The sequence below is a fragment of the Phyllobates terribilis genome, unplaced genomic scaffold, assembly GCF_046119375.1.
Source record: "Phyllobates terribilis strain yellow unplaced genomic scaffold, ASM4611937v1 Scaffold_11__3_contigs__length_659146591, whole genome shotgun sequence".
Lineage (NCBI taxonomy): Eukaryota > Metazoa > Chordata > Amphibia > Anura > Dendrobatidae > Phyllobates > Phyllobates terribilis.
In genome coordinates, this window is record NW_027362771.1 from 176,588,060 (window position 1) to 176,593,480 (window position 5,421).

Sequence of the window (5,421 nt, forward strand, 5' to 3'; positions counted from 1 at the left end):
ACGGAGCCTCCGGGCTGGCAAGCAGGCAGGTAGCGGAGAAGCGCTCCCAGGTGAGCGGGCAAGCTGGTCCATAGACAGACTGACCGGAGTTGTAAGGCAGACCGTCGGACCTCAGGCAAGCAGGCAGGTAGCTGATGTGCGCTCCCAGGTGAGCGGACAAGTTGGTCCTTAGACAGACTGACCGGAGTTGTAAGGCAGACCGTCGGACCTCAGGCAGGCAGGCAGGTAACAAGTATTCAGGCAGGAATCAGGCAGGTAACTAGCAGGAAACTGGCAGGAAACTGGCAGGTAGCTGGCAACGGGACCTGAGGGCTGAAGCACAGGTGAGACACAGGTGCAAACAACATTGCTCGGGCACCTCCATTTTGGAGGAGGTGCCCTATATATGATGAAGTCCTCCGGCCATTGGCCGGGGACTCCTTAGGACGGCGCGCGCGGCCCCTTTAAGAGGAGGGGAGCGCGCGCGCGCGCGCCCTAAGCACAGGGGCCGGGAAGGAGCGCGCGCTGAGAGCAGAGCGGGAGGAGGACGCCGGGAAGGAGCGCGCGCTGACAGCAGAGCGGGAAGAGGACGCCGGGCACGGAGCAGAGCGGTGAGGGGAGCAGCGTCCCTGCCTAGCAGAGGGCAGGGACGCCAGCGCTACAGTACCCCCCCCTTTAGGCCCCCCCTTTTTTAGGCCAGACAGAAATTTAGCTAGGATGAGAGGGGCATGGATGTTCTCCCGGGGCTCCCATGTTCTCTCCTCAGGACCAAACCCCTTCCAATCTACCAGAAAAAAGGTCTTTCCTCTTACCCTTTTGGTGGCAAGAATGTTCTCTACCTCAAACTCGTCCTCAGCAGAAACCGGAGCAGGAGGCGTACCTGTAGACTTGGAAAAAGAGTTAAGCACCACAGGTTTGAGGAGAGACACATGGAAGGAGTTAGGGATCCGTAAGTTGGCCGGGAGTTTCAATTTATAGGCCACCGGGTTGATCTGACTGATGACCTCCAGTGGGCCGATGAACCGAGGCCCTAACTTATAGGAAGGGATCTTGAGCCGGACATATTTGGACGAGAGCCAGACTTTATCCCCAGGGCGGAATTGAGGAGGGTCCAGACGTTTTTTGTCAGCGTGTCTTTTCATACGCTCGGATGACAGAAGGAGTGCGGACCGGGTACTCTCCCATATGGAGGAAAATTTGTTAACAAGAGATTCCGCAGCCGGATTGTCCGCCGAGGTGGAGACGGGAAACGGGATCCGAGGATGCTGACCGTAGACTACAAAAAACGGGGATTTGGAGGAAGACTCGCTCTCGTGATTGTTGTACGAGAATTCGGCCCATGGCAGGAGATCCACCCAGTCAGAATGGTGGGCATTAACGAAGTGCCGAAGGTAACTGGTCAGGTTCTGATTGATCCGCTCCACTTGACCATTAGACTGTGGGTGGTAAGCGGAGGAGAAGTCCAGGGTGACGTCCAGCAATTTACAAGTGGCTCTCCAGAAACGGGAAGTGAACTGTACCCCACGATCCGACACGATGTGACGGGGCAGGCCATGAGGACGGAAGATGTGGCGGATAAAGTCTTTAGCCAGCTCGGGTGCAGACGGAAGACCTGGCAGTGGAATGAAGTGAGCCATCTTGGAGAAGCGGTCAGCGACCACCCAAATGACCGTACAACCGGCAGAGACGGGTAGATCAGTAATGAAGTCCATCGCTATATGCTGCCAGGGGGCAGCAGGTACTGGCAGAGGTAGGAGGCGGCCGGCCGGCAGGTGTCTCGGAACTTTGTTGCGGGCGCAGGACACACAGGCAGAAACAAAGTCTATTACATCCTTGTGCAGGTTAGGCCACCAGTAGTGCCGGGTAATAAGTTGGAGGGTCTTTTTCTGACCGGCGTGGCCAGCTAGTTTAGACGAATGACCCCAGTGTAGGATCTTCTCCCGATCAGGTACTGGTACGAACGTCTTACCAGGAGGAAGACGATTTAGACTCACGGGAGCCACCTGCATTACTCTGGCGGGATCGATGATATGTTTCGGATCCTCCTCGAGATCAGACACCAGAAAGGACCGAGACAAGGCGTCCGCCTTGACGTTTTTGTCAGCCGGGCGAAAATGAAGGACAAAATCAAAACGAGCAAAAAACAAGGACCACCGGGCTTGGCGCGGGTTAAGTCTCTGGGCATGCTGGAGGTAAGCCAAGTTCTTGTGGTCAGTGTAAATTATTACCGGGTGAAGAGCCCCCTCGAGCAGGTAACGCCACTCCTCCAATGCCAGTTTGATGGCCAATAACTCTCGGTCTCCTATGGAATAGTTGCGCTCAGAGGAGGAGAAGAGTTTAGAGAAGAAGCCACAAGTTACCATCCTCCCGGAAGAAGATTTTTGAGTAAGTACCGCTCCGGCTCCAGAGGAGGAGGCGTCAACTTCCAGGAAGAACTGTTTGTTGCCATCTGGGCGATGCAGCACCGGGGCGGAAGAGAAGGCCTGTTTAAGGGAAAGAAAGGCCTCCTCTGCTTCGGGTGGCCACTCTTTGGGATTAGTACCTTTACGGGTGAGCGCAGAAATTGGGGCCGTCCGGGAAGAGAAGTGTGGTATGAAGAGGCGGTAGTAGTTGGCGAAGCCCAGGAATCGCTGAATGGCCTTCAACCCCTCCGGTCGGGGCCATTTCTCAATGGCAGACAGTTTCTCAGGATCCATTTGTAGGCCGGTCTGAGAGATAATGTAGCCCAGAAACGGAAGCGAGGTCTGCTCAAAGAGGCACTTCTCAAATTTAGCGTAGAGATGGTTCTGCCTTAGCCTGAGCAGGACCTGACGAACGTCCCTCCGGTGAGTCTGGAGATCCGGAGAGAAGACCAAGATGTCGTCCAGGTACACCACTACGCAGGAGTAGAGAAGGTCCCGGAAGATGTCATTGACCAACTCTTGAAAGACGGCAGGAGCGTTACAGAGACCAAAGGGCATTACCAGGTATTCATAGTGGCCGTCCCGGGTGTTGAATGCCGTCTTCCATTCATCCCCCTGACGAATACGAACCAGGTTGTACGCCCCACGAAGGTCCAGTTTGGTGAAGATCCTAGCCCCCCTCAGGCGATCAAATAATTCTGGAATGAGCGGAAGGGGGTACTTATTCTTCACCGTGATCAGGTTTAGGCCTCTCTGAGCGAACCTAGACACAGGCGTTTCCCGACCTCTCCGGGCAGGCACGGATCCGGTGCTCCTTACTGCCACAGTAGAAGCAGCTCCCCTCGGCACGGCGTGAGTCCTGACGGGTTTTGACCATCTTGGTCTGGTCGACCTGCATAGGCTCAGGAGAGTGTACCTGGGGAGAGATGGAGGGAATGACGGGTTTCTGGAAAGTAGGAGCTAAACGTGGAATCCTTCTCTCACGGGTGACCTCTTTGGCACGCTCCTGGAACCGTAGGTCAATCCGGGTGGCAAGGGTTATTAGATCATCGAGAGAGGTAGGAATGTCCCGACCAGCAAGTTCATCTTTAATACGACCGGACAGACCCTCCCAGAAGACGGATACCAGAGCGTCGTTATCCCAGGCCAGCTCCGAGGCAAGGGTGCGGAACCGTATGGCATATTGGCCCACGGTGAGACCCTCCTGACGGAGGCGTAGCAGAGAGGATGCGGATGAGGTCTTCCGTCCGGGTTCGTCGAAGACTTTCCGGAAAGCCGAGAGAAAAGCAGGCAAGTTGGACACCAGGGGGTCTCCTCTCTCCCATAGAGGATTTAGCCAGGCCAGGGCCTCCCCGGTGAGATGGGACATGATAAAGGCAATTTTGGCCCGGTCGGAATTAAACTGATGGGACAAAAGTTCAAAGTGCAGGGTGCACTGATTTATGAAGCCCCGAGCCTGGACGGGGTCGCCTCCGAAGCGAGGAGGTGCAGAAAGCCGGGGTCCGGGGTAGGATACCATAGTATTAGTGGGCAGCGGAGCTGCCGGATTGCAAGATATGACACTGGCGGAGGTTGTTGGTGGATCAGACAGAGTGTTCAGGCGAGTATTAACATTCCGCAGGTGACCCAGGATGGCCTCCTGTTGGGACCTCTGACGGGACAGTTCAAGACAGAGGTCCGAGAGCGAGGGAGCTTGGGTGCCACCGGGTTCCATGGCCCGAGCAAACTGTAACGGGTCCGGGAGGCGGAACCTCTGAGCTACTACACAAGGGGGCGGCCCTTGTAAGGGAGCGGGTGGCAGTCTCTAGGTAAGGGGTAGGTACGACCTGTGATGGCAGAGCCTCCGGGTAGGCTAGCAGGCAGATGGTAGAAGTGTGCTCCCAGGTGAGCAAGCGAGAGTCTCTGGAATAGCAGGTGGTCACGGCACGTGACGGCGGAACCTCCGGGCTGGCAGGCAGGTAGGTAACGGAGAAGCGCTCCCAGGTGAGCGGGCAAGAGTCTCTGGAATAGCTGGTGGTCACCGCACGTGACAACGGGACCTCCGGGCTGGCAAGCAGGCAGGTAACGGAGATGCGCTCCCAGGTGAGCGGGCAAGAGTCTCTGAGATAGCTGGTGGTCACAGCACGTGACAACGGAGCCTCCGGGCTGGCAAGCAGGCAGGTAGCGGAGAAGCGCTCCCAGGTGAGCGGGCAAGCTGGTCCATAGACAGACTGACCGGAGTTGTAAGGCAGACCGTCGGACCTCAGGCAAGCAGGCAGGTAGCTGATGTGCGCTCCCAGGTGAGCGGACAAGTTGGTCCTTAGACAGACTGACCGGAGTTGTAAGGCAGACCGTCGGACCTCAGGCAGGCAGGCAGGTAACAAGTATTCAGGCAGGAATCAGGCAGGTAACTAGCAGGAAACTGGCAGGAAACTGGCAGGTAACTGGCAACGGGACCTGAGGGCTGAAGCACAGGTGAGACACAGGTGCAAACAACATTGCTCGGGCACCTCCATTTTGGAGGAGGTGCCCTATATATGATGAAGTCCTCCGGCCATTGGCCGGGGACTCCTTAGGACGGCGCGCGCGGCCCCTTTAAGAGGAGGGGAGCGCGCGCGCGCCCTAAGCACAGGGGCCGAGAAGGAGCGCGCGCTGAGAGCAGAGCGGGAGGAGGACGCCGGGAAGGAGCGCGCGCTGACAGCAGAGCGGGAAGAGGACGCCGGGCACGGAGCAGAGCGGTGAGGGGAGCAGCGTCCCTGCCTAGCAGAGGGCAGGGACGCCAGCGCTACACTACTCCCTCCATGACACCCTGATAATAGGAGAAAGCTGCCTCCATGGCACCCTGATAATAGGATACTGCTGCCTCCATGACACCCTGATAATGGGAGAAAGCTGCCTCCATGACACCCTGATAATAGGATACTGCTGCCTCCATGACACCCTGATAATAGGAGAAACCTGCCTCCATGACACCCTGATAATAGGAGAAAGCTGCCTCCATGACACCCTGATAATAGGATACTACTCCCTCCATGACACCCTGATAATAGGAGAAAGCTGC